The 19,867-nt window shown below is 44.7% G+C and overlaps 1 long non-coding RNA gene across 1 annotated transcript; it reads left to right on the plus strand.

The window, feature by feature from the left end:
* Nucleotides 1-12,195: 12,195 nt before the first annotated feature.
* Nucleotides 12,196-18,290, plus strand: LOC117513378. Its single transcript, XR_004561598.1, has 3 exons — nucleotides 12,196-12,279; nucleotides 13,001-13,005; nucleotides 18,277-18,290. It is a non-coding gene; the product is annotated as an uncharacterized LOC117513378 (long non-coding RNA).
* The last annotated feature ends 1,577 nt before the right edge of the window (nucleotides 18,291-19,867 follow it).

Consider the following 19,867-nt stretch of genomic DNA (forward strand, 5'->3'; position numbering starts at 1 on the left):
AGGCTCTTGAGGAGTGGAGACACCTGTTGGAGGGAGCGATGGTGCCCTTCACGGTTTTCACGGACCATCGGAACCTGGAGTACATTCGGACCGCCAAGCGTCTGAACCCCAGGCAAGCCCGCTGGTCACTGTTCTTCGGGCGTTTTGACTTCCGGATCACCTACCTCCCCGGGACCAAGAACCAGCGATGTGACGCCCTGTCCCAGGTCCACGAAGAGCAGCTGTCAGATCCACCGGAATCCATCATCCCGAGTCCACTATCGTGGCCACCCTCACCTGGGACGTGGAGAAGACCGTCCGGGAGGCCCTGGCAAGGAATCCGGACCCAGGGACGGCCCAAGGAACAGACTTTACGTCCCACCTGAAGCCAGAGCTGCGGTCCTGGACTTCTGTCACGGTTCCAAGCTAACCTGTCACCCAGGGGTGCGAAGAACCGTGGCAGTGGTCCGGCAACGCTTCTGGTGGGCGTCAATGGAAGCCGACATCCGGGAGTACATCCAGGCCTGTACACCTGCGCCAGGGGAAAAGCGGACCACCAACAGGCACAGGGACTCCTCCAGCTGTTACCTGTGCCTCACCGCCCTGGTCTCATATCTGCCTGGACTTCATCACGGTCCTCCCGCCGTCCCAGGGCATGACCACCATCTTCACGATAGTGGACCGATTCTCCAAGGCGGCCCACTTCGTGGCCCTCCCGAAGCTCCCGACGGCCCAGGAGACCGCAGACCTCCTGGTCCACCATGTCGTTCGTCTGCATGGGATTCCATCCAACATCGTCTCAGACCGTGGTCCCCAGTTCTCCTCGCAAGTCTGGAGGAGTTTCTGTAGAGAACTGGGGGCCACCGTGAGCTCTCGTCCGGGTACCATCCCCAGACGAACTGACAGGCAGAGCGGGCCAACCAGGAATTGGAGCAGGCCCTCTGCTGCGTGACCTCCGCGCACCCGACGGCCTGGAGCAACCATCTGGCCTGGATCGAGTACGCACACAACAGTCAAGTTTCATCTGCCACTGGCCTTCCCCGTTTGAAGTATGTTTGGGGTACAGCCCCATTGTTTCCACTTGTGGAGGGAGAGGTCGGGGTGCCTTTGGTCCAGGCCCATCTGAGGAGGTGCCGTCGAGTGTGGCGCACTGCCCGCTCTTTCCCTGCTCAAAGCCCGGACGAGGGCCAAGGCCCATGCAGACCGCCGGCGATGCCCGGCCCCTGCATACCAGCCCGGGCAGGAGGTTTGGCTGTCAACAAAGGACATCCCATTACAGGTGGAATCTCAAAAACTGAAAGACCGATACATTGGCCCATTCTCCATCCTCAAGGTCCTCAGCCCGGCCGCAGTAAAGCTGAAGCTGCCAGCTTCACTGCGGATTCACCCAGTCTTCCATGTCTCCCGCATCAAGCCGTACCACACCTCTTCCCTCTGCATTCCGGGGGGGTCCTGTTGTGTGGGCCGCTGAAGAGGAGGTACTTCTGGCCCACCACCAGAGGGCGCCCTGCCTGAAGTGCGGGCTTCAGGCACGAGAGGGCGCCGGAGCAAGCGGGAGTGGCAGCTGTCATTCATCATCAGCACAAGCTGTCACTCATCATCACCAACCACATCACCATAAAGGCCGGGCAGCATCTTCACCTCGCTGTCGAGAAATCGTTCTACCTAACAGGTAAACTACTCAGCCTGAACCAACACATCAGTAGTAACGTATTTTGCTTCTGTGTTAATAGTACTGTTGCAGACGTACTTGTTTGTATGGAATAGTCGTGCGTGGGGAGTTGGTGTACTCCGCTCCTCGGTTGGAGGCGACGAACATACCAACAGGATCTGCACGTAACTCTGTAAAACTGTGATTAAGAGGTGGAGGTGTTTCCCACCTGTTTCTGACTGTTTGCTGGGTGTGCACGCACCCATTCATCACCTGTCTGTTTTTTTTCTGCCAGCAGTACCAGATCTGACAGCCGGAGGCAGTGGCCACCTGGGGACTCAGCGCTTGGTGGTTCCGGAGTGCTCCAGATCCGTTGGCAGTGGAAGATGTGGGAATCCGGCTCTTCTCTGGACAGGCGTCTTCTATCCTCGAGCCTGCCCACATGTCACCGTGAATTATTGACTGCTATTCTAAACTGTGTTGTCTGTTGTTCTGTTGTGCACATTCACAACATTAAATTGTTGTTTGGCTTATTCCATTATCCGTTCATTTACGTCCCCTGTTGTGGGTCCGTGTACCTACACTTTCGCAACAAAAACTGTGTCCCAAAGTTCTTCAACTTACTCCGGTGGGGTTTTTGTTTCTGCCAAAAACAGCTGCACTTTGATAAATCCAGGGGTGAAAATTCTATCGCGAGTCCCCTCCACCCAAGCCATTAAATTTGGCGATGCTGATTGACCAAATATTTATTATTTTTCATTAGCAACCACACACAATTGGTCCAGGGGTGTAAATTCTATCGCCCCAAAGATATTAAATTTGGCGATGCTGATTGGCCAAATATTTCTTATTTTACCTTAGCAACATACACAATTGGTCATTTCGCTGCACTTCAAGGGGCTCTTTGAGTGATCGCCCAAGAAGAGAAATGGTACGTCGGGTGGGGGAAATAAATGCACTGATGAATGACAGTCAGTTGGTGGAAATGTTGTTTTAATAATTCAGATTACATATAGGCACATACTATTAACTAAATAAATTGATAATACTTTTAAAAAAATTATTTTATAATTTTTCCACTCTACATCTGGTAGGGCAGTGCCTGAGCACCCCCTATCGGCCAGCTGCCACTACAGGTGCATGAGTGTTGAGGACCCAAGTAGTTGGAGAAGGCCAAGGGGATGCCTACATTTCACCTGACTACAGCAGATAGATCGTTATGGCCAAGATATGGGAATTGACCAGTTGTCTACCTAGCCAGGACCCAAGGCAGTTCCGTGGTGTTGGGAATTCGGCAAAGTGCAGCACCAGCATGTCCTCCCAGACTTGACTTGACTTGAGTCCACTTTATTTCTCATAAAGTAAGTTTGGAGAAGTGAATGCCTAGATGTTAGAGAGGTGGGTGTGTGACCAGAGAGGTCTTGGTTCTATTCCCCGTCAGATCACTCAATCACGAAAGGTCCTTTGGGCAAGGTCCTTAATCTTCAAGTGCAGCTGAATGCCTTGCATACTGGTACCCTAACATCACTGTGTGTGAATGTGAAGCATCACTGTAAAGAACTTTGAGTAGCCACTTCAGATGGAGAAGCGCTATTGAAAAGCAGCCCTTTTTAAGAATAGTTCTCAGATGTTTTTATTCAGTGTATAAGACAATCTGACAGAAAATTCAACCTGGCCTTTGTAGTCTTTATATAATCCACTGATAGATGTTTTTTTTTAAATCTGATTCCACAATAACCACAATACAAGGCACACATTTATGACAAAGTTCATGATTGATTTGAGTAAATTGAGGAAGCTTCTGGTTTTCCAGTCACCATATTGAGTCTTTTGCTCGGTATTGTTTCTTCTTTCAGTTAATTACAATTTGGCTGGCTGCAAAGCTCCACTTCTTCACAGTGCTCTGGAGTCGATAGATTGTTGAGTTGGTGATCTGGCCTGCAGTTCTGAAAATCTCGATCTTTCATTCAATCTTTATCTCTCCATATCTGTGTCTCCTACCCCCACAACACTTACATATATACATTGCCAGAGGGACGTGCAGCAGCTCGGCAGAGTGTCTGTGCACAGCGGGGAGTTGCCAATTACAGCCGTGATTAAAACGCAGCAGTGTGGAAAGAGAGAGGCACGGAAAACGAAAACGAGACAGCATTGTAATGAACAAGGTCACTTTGTAACCGTGCAGCCTTTAAAATAATGAAGACATAAATAAATGTTACGGAATTGTAGCTGTTGTGTCTGTGGAGAGGTTGAGCCAAAACATGAGGAAATGGGGTTTGGGCATTTTTCTGTAAGAAGTAACATCTCTGCAAACACAAGTGCTTTTATGTTGAAACACTGACCAGAAAAGTGAGGAGGATGGTGATTATGTCACATAATCATCAGTGCTGTTTGCCCAAAGAAGAAAAATTGCCAAAGGCCACTTTGGCCTCTTTCACATATGCAGTGCAACCCTGAACTTACTGAGACATGACCTGTAGGAGCTGTACGTGACAACCTGAATGTCCAAATCAGCTGGGCCAGACATTAAATAGACACTAGCTCGCCAACGGTGTGTAAAGTCCTATTGAGTCCATGTGGGAAAGAGCGGTTCATTGTCTGGTGGACTCACGGTGAGCGTGTTGATGATGTTTCTGTCCTGTGACTGGTGTGAGACCAGAGAAATGCAAACATCTGAAGTGAAGAAGGACCATTTACAGCAAATCAATACTCAGTAAAGTTTTACAGTAGTAGGGTCCATATTGCTCTCTAATTGACCTGTTACGTGCTAAAATCAATTGTATCTTTAAACTCAAGAGACTACAAAAAAAGTAAATTTGAATCAAGAGTGATATTGTACAAAATGTTAAGACAGTTTTTTGAGCAGGTCTCAGTCATGGCAGTGAAGGGGCATGTGATCTCAATCCTATTGTTTGAAGAAGGCAGGAGCAGAGCCTACTGTGTCAGATAGGGACCCACTGGTGGCAGTGGGGTGGAGGAGGTAGTGTTTCAGGCCAGCGACTGTGAACAGCAGAAAGTGTGTGAGAACTGACATATTTTAGTCATTTAACTCATCTCTTCAGCAACAGAACAAGTCTTGGCCTCAATTCATCTAATTCTGGCTCTGTTAATGAAGCTCAGGGCTACACAGTAAATTTTGCAGAGTAAAATATACTCTGTCGGGATAACATTTGTTCCCAGTCCAAACAGAGTTAAATACACTGTTATAGAGCAAAAACAGCTCTGCTGTCTTGTCAAATCACGTTTTTCAACTCCAATAAGACTCATTCACAGCATGATAGAGTTGATTTTACACTGTGAGGGGAATTGGTTTAGCACAGTGATTGAGTTATTTAACTCTATTTGGACTGGCACCAAATGTTATCCTGACAGAGTATATTTTATTTGGCAAAATTTACTGTGTAGCTGCCGGCAATCACCTTAGTATTCTCTGCTTCCCTGTTGATTTACTGAAAGTGAACTCATACCTTAAGTGCAGTTTTTCTGGCTGACTGATTTCTGCTCTTTTTCTCTCTATCCAAGGCACTGACAATACCAAAGACTGATCCTGGCCCAGCACCACCAAGGCACTGGACTGACTTAGGGATGCCACCACTGACCAGAGGTCCTGGTCTGTAACCTGCTGATGTTGGTCATGGATGCCTATATATTGGAGACCCAAGATGGACTGTACTGTATTTTCAATTAAGGACTCTGCTTTTTTTGTTCTTCTGTTTCATCTGTTTGTAAACAAACTTCTGTACAATCTGTAAACCCTTGTAACTGTGAGGTCTGGTCTGCTTGAGGTTTTCTTCCTCATTATCATCAGGAGTATTTCCTTACCACTGTTGACTGCATGCTGCTCAAGGGGTTGGTAAGGTTAGACCTCAGTCATGTTGTGAGGCTTGGACATTGTCGTGATGAAAACTAGCTGATTTGGTACTAGGCCTCTTCTGGGGATCCTTGGGTGCCACTGGAATGACTTTGTGTCAATGGACAGTTATGTAGGCAGACTCAGTGACTTGTATTGTAAGGGAACCTCAGCTCCAACATTTTTGCATGTGATACATTTCTCTGGGAATGATCAGCACTCAGGTGCCCTCAGTGTGAGGACCCAAGTGGCTGGAGAAGGCCATATTTCACCCTGGATGTGAGAGATAGACAGTTACTTTAAGAGATGAGGATGACTGGTTGTCTGCCAGGGTGGTTCCATCTAGGACCCCATGTAGTAGGCAACACCAGTGCATGCTCCCAGACCTGACCTGAAGCTAATTAAAACAATGATTTTGTTTTCCTGTGTAATGAAATGTCCTTGAAGAGATGTCAGGATTCTGGGGCATGTGATTGGCAGGGACGTATATCAGAATGTACACAACGTGCAATTTGCAAATTTAATGTTCCGTCTCCTGTTCCACCATTGTCTAAACCAAATGTAAACGTATTTCCAGTAGATATGTATGCTCTGACATAAAAAAAAAATCTGCTGTGCTAAGTGTATGAAAGAGGATCTCTGGACAATACCCAGTTTAATTCTCCAGACTGAGCCAGTGCTCATAAGCAAAAACAAAATTTGACTCATCTAACCTGATCATGTCACTGATCAAGCTATGTCACAGCATTATGCATATGAAAGCATACCAAGAAATATGCATAACTGAAAAGAAAGATAGCAGAAGAGACATGGTGTGATTATACCTCCAGTTTAGCCCTGGGGTGTATGAAAAGTCAACTGAAAATGTGCCTATCAGTTCTCCTGATGTGGAGTATGGTTGCTTAGGGGGAAGAAATGAGCTGGCTCACTCCACCGAACAACCACATTTCCAGTCTTACAAAATGCCTGCTTCCATCCAAACATCATCAGAGCTTTGGTCCCTTGAGGGGGGGGGGGGGGGGGGGGGGGCTGTGTGTGTCAATCTTCCAGTGCTGGATTCTGGAGATAGTTTGGCTCAATTATGTTTTATTTTGGGCACAAAAATGTGCTTTTTGGATGGTCAGACAGCATGTTGCAGAGTCCAAAAATAACACTGAAAAGTACACAAAAACACAGACGGCACAGTTTCACAGGAATGCAGTGAACACTTCCTTATTGTCACACTCTGCATATCTTTGGGGCCATCAAAAAATGTGACTTGTCTCTCAATGAACAGACTCTTCCAGGTAGATCACATGTTTTCTGTGATGTTTTGTCAGGATTACCAGGTGTCTAACATCAGTTGCTGATGAGTTAGTTAGCCTTCCTCCATCATTTGTATAAATTAGTTGTAAACCTGCAGTCTAATCCTGTCAACTGCCACAAACAATCCATTTATGACACAGAAACATATGCTGTTATGTGAGAGAGGCCTGCACTGATGAGAGAATTCATATCACTGCTTTCATAACTCGCAACATGTTTCTGATGCAAAGCAAAAGATGTCTCTGAGCAGACTTACCTCATTGTTTTCCAAAAGCATTGACCAGAGAAGCATTGAAAAAGAATTTCCTCTCTACTCACTTTAGTTATTTCAAAATGTTCAGTTATTGAGTGTGGAAAAAATGCCATCTAAGTTTGGGTTGGAAGACCACAGCAAAGATAAAATGATGTGTTTTCAGGTGAGTTGGCTTTGTGTGGATGTAATCTTGGACTCAGTGTGAAATCAGCTGCAAACAGCAATAGAACAAATTTGCACATCACAGCTCACAGGCAGTAGCATCTGCTGTATGAGCCACTCTGTGTCTTCGGTGGGTTAGACAGTAGTGCTCAATGCAGACAGGAGCAGACAAATGAGGACAGAACATCTGAGGCATGATAGGAGACAGAAAGTTATGAAAGAAATTGGGGGAAAAGAGAAATACAGAGCTGCACACTGGAGAACCCAAACAGCTGTTCCCCTATGTGTTGCATACATACGTCTTCAGGGGGAGGACTCTGACAGGTACTTGATCTGACTGAGGTTGTATTAGCACCATCCCACTGTATTGGAAAAGTATCCATGTCTATACTGTACTTTTTCCACCGCCCACTCTGGAGGTAGGTGTGTCTTTGTTGTCTTGGTTGGGACGTTTCGTGTGATCGTGACCTCTTATTTTGCTGTTGCTGCTTCACATGCATTGAGGCAAGAAGTAATATTGAACTGCAAACCACCTACGGATGCTACTGCATGCCTGGCCAATAAATATGCGTGGTTTATATGTCTGATTAATTTGTAGAGTGCTTCCCCAACTTGTTTGGCTGGTTTTCACAGTACTTTTCCTCTCATCGTAACATTTTTTCTTTCTTTCACATACTGACACACTGTCACTTTTTGGACTTTAGGTTTTGTGAATGTTAGGCATTTTTACACATGGTCCTTTTGGGTTGCCAGATTCTAACATGCACTCTTATAGATATTTCGTGGCTACTTGAGAGTGTTTGATAACTCTGTAGTATTCATCACCAAGAGCTTTAAGCTTGCATCAAATCAAATCAAATCAATTTTATTTATATAGCGCCCAATCACAACAAACAGTTGCCCAAAGGCGCTTTATATTGTAAGGCAAGCCCATACAATAATTACGGAAAACACCAATGGTCAAACGTACCCCCTGTGAGCAAGCACTTGGGACAGTGGGAAGGAAAACTCCTTTTAACAGGAAGAAACTCCAGCAGAACCAGGCTCAGGGAGGGGCAGTCTTCTGCTGGGACTGGTTGGGGCTGGAGGGGAGAGAATCAGGAAAAGGACATGCTGTGGAAGAGAGCAGAGATCAATCACTAATGATTAAATGCAGAGTGGTGCAACAGAGTACAAAGAGAAAGAAAACACTCAGTGCATCATGGGAAACCCCCCAGCAGCTAAGTCTATAGCAGCATAACTAAGGGATGGTTCAGGGTCACCTGATCCAGCCCTAACTATAAGCTTTAGCAAAAAGGAAAGTTTTAAGCCTAATCTTAAAAGTAGAGAGGGTGTCTGTCTCCCTGATCTGAATTGGGAGCTGGTTCCAGAGGAGAGGAGCCTGAAAGCTGAAGGCTCTGCCTCCCATTCTACTCTTACAAACCCTAGGAACTACAAGTAAGCCTGCAGTCTGAGAGCGAAGCGCTCTATTGGGGTGATATGGTTACTACAATCCTGGCAAAAATTATGGAATCACCGGCCTCGGAGGATGTTCATTCAGTTGTTTAATTTTGTAGAAAAAAGCAGAGCACAGACATGACACAAAACTAAAGTAATTTCAACTGGCAACTTTCTGGCTTTAAGAAACCACTAATAAGAAATCAAGAAAAACAATTGTGGCAGTCAGTAACAGTTACTTTTTTAGACCAAGCAGAGGGAAAAAAATATGGACTCACTCAATTCTGAGGAATAAGTCTATGGAATCATCCTGTAAATTTTATCCCCAAACAACCCTGCATCAATCATATCTGCTCGTTAGTCTGCATCTAACAAGGAGGATCACACTTGGAGAGCTGTTGCACCAAGTGGACTGACATGATCATGGCTCCAACCCGAGAGATGTCAATTGAAACAAGGAGCGGCTTATCAAACTCTTAAAACAGGGGAAATCATTAGCAATGTTGCAAAAGATGTTGGTTGTTCACCAGTCAGCTGTGTCTAAACTCTGGACCAAATACAAACAACATGGGAAGGTGTTAAAGGCAAACATACTGGTAGACCAAGAAGACATCAAAGCGTCAAGACAGAAAACTTAAAGCAATATGTCTCAAAAATCGAAATGCCACAACAAAACAAATGAGCACGAATGGGAGGAAACTGGAGTCAACGTGTGACCGAACTGTAAGAAACCGCCTAAAGGAAATGGGATTTACATACAGAAAAGCTAAATGAAAGCATCATTAACACCTAAACAGAAAAAAACAAGGTTACAATGGGCTAAGGAAAAGCAATCGTGGACTGTGGATGACTGGATGAAAGTCATATTCAGTGATGAATCTCGAATCTGCATTGGGCAAGGTGATGATGCTGGAACTTTTGTTTGGTGCCGTTCCAATGAGATTTATAAAGATGACTGCCTGAAGAGAACATGTAAATTTCCACAGTCATTGATGATATGGGGCTGCATGTCAGGTAAAGGCACTGGGGAGATGGCTGTCATTACATCATCAATAAATGCACAAGTTTACGTTGATATTTTGGACACTTTTCTATCCCATCAATTGAAAGGATGTTTGAGGATGATGAAATCATTTTTCAAGATGATAATGCATCTTGCCATAGAGCAAAAACTGTGAAAACATTCCTTGCAAAAAGACACATAGGGTCAATGTCATGGCCTACAAATAGCCCGGATCTTAATCCAATTGAAAATCTTTGGTGGAAGTTAAAGAAAATGGTCCATGACAAGGCTCCAACCTGCAAAGCTGATCTGGCAACAGCAATCAAGAAAGTTGGAGCCAGATTGATGAAGAGTATGTTTGTCACTCATTAAGTCCATGCCTCAGAGACTGCAAGCTGTTATAAAAGCCAGAGGTGGTGCAACAAAATACTAGTGGTGTGGAGCGTTCTTTTGTTTTCATGATTCCATAATTTTTTCCTCAGAATTGAGTGATTCCATATTTTTTTCCCTCTGCTTGGTCTAAAAAAGTAACCGTTAGTGACTGCCACAATTTTTTTTCCTGATTTCTTATAGTGTTTCTTAAAGCCAGAAAGTTGCCATTTGAAATTACTTTAGTTTTGTGTCATGTCTGTGATCTGCTTTTTTTCTACAAAATTAAACAACTGAATGAACATCCTCCGAGGCCGGTGATTCCATTTTTGCCAGGGGTTGTATGAGGTCCCTAAGATAAGATGGGACCTGATTATTCAAAACCTTATAAGTAAGAAGAAGAATTTTAAATTATATTCTAGAATTAACAGGAAGCCAATGAAGAGAGGCCAATATGGGTGAGATATGCTTTCTCCTTCTAGTCCCTGTCAGTACTCTAGCTGCAGCATTTGAATTAACTGAAGGCTTTTCAGGGAACTTTTAGGACAACCTGATAATAATGAATTACAATAGTCCAGCCTAGAGGAAATAAATGCATGAATTAGTTTTTTCAGCATCACTCTGAGACAAGACCTTTCTAATTTTAGAGATATTGCGCAAATGCAAAAAAGCAGTCCTACATATTTGTTTAATATGTGCATTGAATGCCATATCCTGATCAAAAATGACTCCAAGATTCTCACAGATTATTAGAGGTCAGGGTAATGCCATCCAGAGTAAGGATCTGGTTAGACACCATGTTTCTAAGATTTGTGGGGCCAAGTACAATAACTTCAGTTTTATCTGAATTTAAAAGCAGGAAATTAGAGGTCATCCATGTCTTTATGTCTGTAAGACAATCCTGCAGTTAGCTAATTGGTGTTGTGTCCTCTGGCTTCATGGATAGATAAAGCATGTATAAAGTGAATAAAATTGGTCCTAGCACAGAACCATGTGGAACTCCATAATTAACCTTAGTCTGTGAAGAAGATTCCCCATTTACATGAACAAATTGTAATCTATTAGATAAATATGATTCAAACCACCGCAGTGCAGTGCCTTTAATACCTATGGCATGCTCTAATCTCTGTAATAAAATTTTATGGTCAACAGTATCAAAAGCAGCACTGAGGTCTAACAGAACAAGCACAGAGATGAGTGCATCATAACTTCTCAGCTGTTTCTGCTAAAGGTGTAGTCACACTGTGATGGATTGAGTAAAATGATAAGTAACAGATTGAAGTAATTTATCCAGTGACAAAAATTGGGGATCTGATGGAATGAGCGGACAAGCAGTGAGTGCAGGTGCCAGTGCTTCCAGAGGTTAAAAGACAACAAACAGATAATGCACGGATAAAACCAATGTACCACTCGATGTCCATTGGCAAGCTACAAACTCAACTTTTGCTCAATTTAGCAATTTAGGTTTTTGTTTCACTGCTTTGAGGATCTTGTAAACAGTAGTGAATTGTTTTTACAAGTACAGTTCTCAGAACTAAAAGTGGTGGTGCTGCTGGGGGGGAGAGCTGCAGGGGGGGAGCAGTTTGCTCCTCTTTGCCCCCTTTTGAGCCTCTCTGGTGCAGCATGTTTTTCTGAGGGAGCTTCTTGCGGCTACATGTGCTCTGCGCTCATTTACAGCAAGTGGAAAAAAGACAAAATATGCGTATAGTAGATAAGTGAGGAACGCTGATCTACTTTTTGTCATTAAATATTGTTGGGGATTTTCCTTTAAACTTCTTCAAAATCCAAAATTCTGTCCATATGGAAAGTCCATAACAAAGTGTCCGATCGTGTGGGTTTATGCGCCCACTGGAAAAAGTTGGATTGTCCCCTCTGCGTTAGGGGAGAGTTACTGAACCACATGAAGAAGTTCAACTATCTCAGGGTCTTGTTCATGAGTGGGGGTGAGTTGGAGTGTGAGATTGATAGATGAATTAGGGCTGCATCTGCAGATGCTGTACACTGTAAAAATTATCAGGGTGATGTAACTTAAAAACTTAAGTTCAATTGCTGCCTTGAAAACACAAGTAAATGCAACTTCAAGAAAAGCTTTTATACAGGAAGTTAAGTTATATAAGTTGTCTACCGGGCAACTTATATAACTTACCTTTCTGAGTTGAATAAAAGCTTTTCTTGAAGTTGAGTTTACTAGTATTTTAAAAGCAGCAACTGAACTTAAACTTCTAAGCTGAATCACCCTGATAATTTTTACAGTGCACTAGGCCATCATGGTGAAGAAAAGCTAAGCCAGAAGATGAAAATCTTGATTCACCATGAACCTTGGGTAATGACCAACAGAACAACTTTGTGGATTCAACTGGTTGAAATGAGATTCTCTATTGCGTATCTGGGCTCGCACTCCAAAACAGGGTGAGAGGTTCAAATGTCTGGGAGCAACTCAGAACAGAGCCGCTGCTTCTTTGCATCGAATGGAGCCAGCTGAGTTGATTTGGGTATCTGGTGAGGATGTTTCCTGGTCGTCTCTCTAGGTAGGTCCTCCAGGCACATCCAACTGAGAAGAGGCCCGGTGGGAAGACCAAGGACAAGACCAAGACTGGGGATATTGTCGGGTGGTGGAAGGAATACTTCAAGAATCTCCTCAATGCCATCGTCACGTCTTCCGAAGAGGAAGCAGGGACTGGGGACTCAGAGGCGGACTCATCCATCACCTAGGCCGAAGTCACCGAGGTGGTCAGAAAGCTCCTCGGTGGATGAAATCCATCCTGAGGACCTTAAGTCTCTTGGTTGACACGTCTCTGCAACATCGCGTGGTGGTCGGGGACAGTGCCTCTGGATTGGCAGACTAGGGTGGTGGTCCCTCTGTTTAAGAAGGGGGACCGCAGGGTGTGTTCCAACTACAGGGGGATCACACTCCTCAGCCTCCCCGGTAAGGTCTATTCCAAAGTACTGGAGAGGAGAATTCAACCGATAGTCGAACCTCAGATTCAGGAGCAGCAGTGTGTTTTCGTCCTGGTCACGGCACACTGGACCAGCTCTACACGCTCCATCAGGTGCTCGAGGGTTCATGGGAGTTTGCCCAACCAGTCCACATGTGTTTAGTGGATCTGGAGAAGGCGTTCAACCATGTCCCTCAAGGCGCCCTGTGGGGGGTGCTCTGAGAGTATGGGTTCTGGGGTCCTTTGTTAAGGGCTATCTGGTCCCTGTAAGACCACAGCAGGAGCTTGGTTCGCATTGCCGGTAGTAAGTCAAGCCTGTTTCTAGTGCACGTCGGTCTCTGCCAGGGCTGCCCTTTGTCACCGGTTCTGTTCATTATCTTCATGGACAGAATTTCTAGGCGCAGCCAAGGTGTAGAGGGGGTCTGGTTTGGGAGCCAGAGAATCTCGTCTGTGCTGTTTGTGGACGATGTGGTTCTGTTGGCTTTGTCAAATTAGGACCTTCAGCGTGCACTGGAGCGGTTTATAGTCGAGTGTGAAACGTCCGGGATGAAGATCAGCACCTCCAATTTCGAGGCCATGGTTCTCAACTGGAAAAAGGTGCTTTGCCCTCTTCAGGTCGATGGAATGTCCTTGCCTCAAGTGGAGCAGTTTAAGTATCTCGGGGTCTTGTTCACAAGAGAGGGACAGATGGAGCGTGATATCAACAGACGGATCGGTGCAGCATCTGCAGTGATGCGGTTGCTGTATCGGACCGTCGTGGTGAAGAGAGAGCTGAGTAGGGAGGCAAAGCTCTTGATTTACCGATCAATCTACGTTCCGATCCTCACCTATGATCATGAGATGGTGGCTCGCGTATCTTTTTTGGATGCCCCCTGGACACCTCGCTGGAGAGGTGTTCTGGGCACATCCCATCGGGAGGAGGCCGCGGGGACGACCCAGGACATGCTGGAGGAACTACGTCTCACAGCAGGCTTGGGAACGCCTCGGGATTCCCCTAGAGGAGCTGGCGGAGGTGTGTGTGGATTGGGAGGTCTGGGCGGCTTTGCTTGAGCTGCTGCCCCCGCGACCCGACTCCGGATAAAGCAGAAAAAAATGGATAGATGGAGATGACTTGAGAAAACCTTGGAGTCCCCCAGGAAGAGTTAGAGGACTTGACAGAGGATAGGGAAGTATGGGAATAGCTGCTTGGTCTACTGCCACTGCAACCTGGACCTGGATAAGTGGCAGAAAATTAATGAATGATGAATGAATGGAAAGTCTCCATAATTAATCCCTGGAACAGTATGTTTTCGATTTTGGTGACGTATGTCACAGACGTCATATCTGGACCACTGCTTTCTCTTCAGAACATGCTCACACCTCCTGTCTACCATTTCCGCAACACAGAGATGTTGCCCTCTCTGACTGGAAAGACAACACAGCAAACAACACTTCCTTTAAAACAAAGACACAGAAAGCCTGAGAAGCCTGAAAATTGATTATTTTAGTGTTGACTTGTAATTTTTGTAACATTTAATATGGTTTCAAGATACCTGGCAACCTATATTTGCTTAGTATGAACATACGTATGAACCTCCCCCCAGCGCCTTTTTATAAAAGACCATCTAGACATCAGATTGAACACACCGTTCCTTAACAACAGAAAGGGACAAAAACACTTGTCTTTCGGTCACATTCCTGGTGTTTCCTTAACACCTCCTGTAATTCCGTGGAACGCTGCACTTTGCCCAGAAGCTGCTGCTACTGAAGGCAGGGACTCAGTGTTCTCAATTACATCCTCATTTACTGCTGCATGTGTCCTGCTCCACCAGGAGGTGTGTTTTCCACCTGGGGATAAATACCAGAACTGAATGCAACGATTTAAATGTCATTCAGTTTATGGCTGAGTCCAGTATTTTGGATTTAACAGCATCATCATTGGAGATGTACACCTCTGTAGAAAAGAGGAATATGATGCTCTACTACTGTTTTATCAGTTGTAAATGCACTGTGCTTATATAGCAGTTTTCCATCTGAGAGAGAAAACTCAAAAAATACTCTCTGTAATTAATGCAGTTAATACAAAGGGCCCTATCTTGACAAACTGTAATGCAAGGTCTACAGTGCATAGAGTACAAATACATTTGTAGCTTGTCCAACTCCAGTTTTCAGTTAGAAGACACTGAATCTGAATCTGAAGGCGGACTCGGTGTGCAAAGGGTTACACCCACTGGGTGCCAACCACTGAGGTAGACACCGTGTCTACCTTGGTATCTGGGACACAGCTTAGTTAGAGCTATATCATTTGAACCTCGCCATGGCAATGTGCATGTGTGTGATTGTTACATCGTGGGGACTCGCGATGTGGTATAATTAATTAGGCATGCACGTTTACATTACCAAGTGATAAGGGTAAAATCTGCTTTGTTTTTCCATGGCTAACTAACAAAATATGTCAAAGACTTTGAATTTAATTGAATAAAGGATCCTGGTAATGTGAGGTGCGTGACACGCACTTTCGCCCTTGCCGTGCTGCACACATCAATCAAGTTCTGAGCTGAAAAAAACACAACTTGTCTTGTTTTCAGTGGCTGAAAATGACGCACCGTATGGAGCACCGTTTATAACACAGAGGGACGTCTTTAAAACGCTGTTTATTCACAAGCAATTTCCATGATAAGCAATTAATATATTCCAAACGGCATCTCCAAAATCTTGTTATAGTCACATCATGTCAGGTTTAAAGCTGGAGTGCCGGAAGCATATTGAAATAGAGATGATTGTTAGAATTTTGATGGGGACCAAAGTAATTTTGTCGTTAGTGTGAATATAAAGGATCCCAAAATATAATCCGAACGTGATTAAAATTATACTGTATTGAAGCAAATTCTTATTGGCATGTGCCAAAAATTCAAAGCCAGGACGCCATCGGGGTGATGTCACAGGTCATGTGGGGGGGGTTTCACCGTTTAAAAGCGAGGAAGACCGGCGATCTACACAAAAGTGCGAAGAAAGACGTCATTTGGAGCGAGAGAAAAAGAGAAGATCAATGATGGTGAAATTGTGAACCAAAGAGATTGTTGGGAGCAACTGCGACAGAAGACTGGCGATCGAACTCACGAGGATTTGCAGCACTGCTTTTGGACAGGTGAGTTGCCTGGTGACTGTGTCTGACGGTGTACAATTATGGTTATTATATGATATCTAGGTCTATAAAACAACGATTTTTCAGCCGCTGAACATAAAAAGTGTGGGGGAATGGGACTGTTCGTTGGAGATTATTTTCTCAGATGCCAGATAACGTGTCTCTAACGCACTTCCGGCTTGAATTCGTCTGCAGGTTTTGATGTTCGCTGGGGCGAAATACGCTGTGGATTTCTCTCAAATTATGTACGAGGTAGGCTGTAAAGTTCTAAGGTTGACTATGATGCAGTTGTCGACCCTGAACAAATTCAGGGTCATTTTTCTACATAGTCTCCCTGTAACTCCACACACTTCTTCCAGCGGTGCTTGAGTGCTTCGATTCCCTTGGCATAGAAGCTTTCATCTTGAGAGTCAAAATAGTCCTCAATGGCAGCCATCACCTCATCATTGCTCCGATAGTGCTTCCCAGCCAAGTTTTTTCAGGTTTGGGAACAGATGAAAGTCTAAAGGTGCCAAGTCAGGGGAGTATGGTGGGTGATCTACCAGTTCAAATCCACACTCGTGGATAGTGGCCATGGCCACTGTTGACTTGTGAGCTGGGGCATTGTCTTGATGGAACAGCACCCCTTTCATCAGCTTTCCTGGTCGCTTCTTTTTGATAGCCTCGCGTAACTGTCTCAGTAGGTTAGAATAGTACTGTCCATTTATGGTTTGTCCCTTTTCAAGATAGTCCACGAACACAATGCCCTTGGCATTCTAGAAACTGAAACCATGACCTTCCCCGCAGACGAAACGACCTTGGCCTTCTTTGGAGGTGGTGACCTTGGGTGTTTCCACTGCATTGATTGTTTTTTTTGTCTCTGGTTCAAAGTGGTGAACCCAACACTCATCCTGGGTAAGAAACATTCCATGGTAATTGGCTGGATCCTCTTCAAATTGCGCCAAGTTTGCCTTCGACATGACTAGCCTGGTGCGTTTCTGATCAGGCGTCAGAAGACGTGGCACCCACCGAGCTGACACCTTTGACATTCCAAGTTCTTCATGCAGAATGGGATATTCCCACAGCATCTGCTAGCTCATTAGTCGTCGATCGTCTGTCGTCCATCACCATTTCATAAACAAGGTCAATGTTTTTCTGGGTTGTGGCTGTTGCAGGCCGCCCAGACCTTTGGGTCGTCTTCAAGAACTCTCTCTGCCCCTCTTAAATTCAGCTGCCCACTTCTGCACTGTAGATATGGAGGGAGCTTCATCCCCTAATGTAGCAACCATATCTGCATGAATGTCATTGGGCTTTAAACCCCTTCTTATGCAGGTACTTAATCACACCGCAACGCCAGATTTTGTCCATTTTTGCCATTTTCCCTCTACCACGAACTTTCAAACGGCTATGAACCACAAACTACCTCACAACCTGGAAGAAAATAACAGTTAGTCATCAGAAGAGTTGAACTTAATGCATGCCAAGTTTAATTGAAATGGCATTTTTCCTTCTTGGTGAGCCTTAGAACTTCTCAGCCTACCCTCATTGTTGTGTGGGCCGCCAGAAGAGGAGGTTCTGCTGGCCCACCACCAGAGGGCGCCCTGCCTGAAGTGCGGGCTTCAGGCACGAGGGGGCGCTGCCGCCTTACAGGAACAGCCGAGGTGACAGCTGTCACTCATCAACTATGACAGCTGTCACCGATCATCTGCACTTCACCCCGGATAAAAGCAGGATGACACCTCCACCACGTCGCCGAAATATTGTACTTCTTTGAGAGGTAACTTTCTCTGCCTGCGTACTATATTGATTGATTTCAAGAGCTACTTTGTTGCAGCTGTCTACCCACAGGACCGCCGTGGGTCGCGACTGTTTCGTTCTACTTCCCACCAGATAAGTGGTACTCAGACGCTGCACGAGTGTGTGTTAGAGGTGGAGGTGGAATTCCCACCGTTATTGTTACGGGGTGTACACACACCCACACTTGACTGTCTTTGTTCTCCGCCAGCAGTACCAGATCCGACACGCTGAGACGGTGGCCACCTGGGGACTTCGGGACCTGGCGGCTCCAGTATCCTTCGGGTTCGGTGGCGGTGGAAATCGTGTGGTTCCGGTTCATCTCCAGACGGACGTCTCCTATCGTCGAGCCTGCCCACACGACACCTTTATTCGTTGACTTGTATTTATTCTATAATCTGCTGTGTGTGGTTGTAACATTCACAACAGTAAAGTGTTCACATTTAACTTCCTCTATTGTCCGTTCATTTACGCCCCCTGTTGTGGGTCCGTGTCACTACACTTTCCCAACACTCGTATGTTCCCACGAATTAAAAATTCCCAAAAAATTTTAATGGGTTCTAAATATGATGTAGTTTATATATATTAAACTTCAGACTATATTTTATCTATTGAAGATTGCCGATATTCCATCTCTAAAATAAGTTTGAGTTAGTACCAAGAACAGCCATTGGCATCATCCTAGGCATGAATTTTATTAGATACAATTTTTAATTAATTAATTTATTTATTTATTGTGACTGAAAACCTTCTACATCATAAATCAATCAATTTCAATCAATCAATTTTTTTTATATAGCGCCAAATCACAACAAACAGTTGCCCCAAGGCGCTTTATATTGTAAGGCAAGGCCATACAATAATTATGTAAAACCCCAACGGTCAAAACGACCCCCTGTGAGCAAGCACTTGGCTACAGTGGGAAGGAAAAACTCCCTTTTAACAGGAAGAAACCTCCAGCAGAACCAGGCTCAGGGAGGGGCAGTCTTCTGCTGGGACTGGTTGGGGCTGAGGGAGAGAACCAGGAAAAAGACATGCTGTGGAGGGGAGCAGAGATCGATCACTAATGATTAAATGCAGAGTGGTGCATACAGAGCAAAAAGAGAAAGAAACAGTGCATCATGGGAACCCCCCAGCAGTCTACGTCTATAGCAGCATAACTAAGGGATGGTTCAGGGTCACCTGATCCAGCCCTAACTATAAGCTTTAGCAAAAAGGAAAGTTTTAAGCCTAATCTTAAAAGTAGAGAGGGTGTCTGTCTCCCTGATCTGAATTGGGAGCTGGTTCCACAGGAGAGGAGCCTGAAAGCTGAAGGCTCTGCCTCCCATTCTACTCTTACAAACCCTAGGAACTGTTGGAGCGTTCTTTGTTTTTCATGATTCCATAATTTTTTCCTCAGAATTGAGTGATTCCATATTTTTTTCCCTCTGCTTGGTCTAAAAAAGTAACCGTTAGTGACTGCCACAATTTTTGTTCCTGATTTCTTATAGTGTTTCTTAAAGCCAGAAAGTTGCCATTTGAAATTACTTTAGTTTTGTGTCATGTCTGTGATCTGCTTTTTTTCTACAAAATTAAACAACTGAATGAACATCCTCCGAGGCTGGTGATTCCATAATTTTTGCCAGGGGTTGTATGAGGTCCCTAAGATAAGATGGGACCTGATTATTCAAAACCTTATAAGTAAGAAGAAGAATTTTAAATTATATTCTAGAATTAACAGGAAGCCAATGAAGAGAGGCCAATATGGGTGAGATATGCTTTCTCCTTCTAGTCCCTGTCAGTACTCTAGCTGCAGCATTTTGAATTAACTGAAGGCTTTTCAGGGAACTTTTAGGACAACCTGATAATAATGAATTACAATAGTCCAGCCTAGAGGAAATAAATGCATGAATTAGTTTTTCAGCATCACTCTGAGACAAGACCTTTCTAATTTTAGAGATATTGCGCAAATGCAAAAAAGCAGTCCTACATATTTGTTTAATATGCGCATTGAATGACATATCCTGATCAAAAATGACTCCAAGA

This window comes from Thalassophryne amazonica, chromosome 7, assembly GCF_902500255.1.
Source record: "Thalassophryne amazonica chromosome 7, fThaAma1.1, whole genome shotgun sequence".
NCBI classification, from domain to species: Eukaryota; Metazoa; Chordata; class Actinopteri; order Batrachoidiformes; family Batrachoididae; genus Thalassophryne; species Thalassophryne amazonica.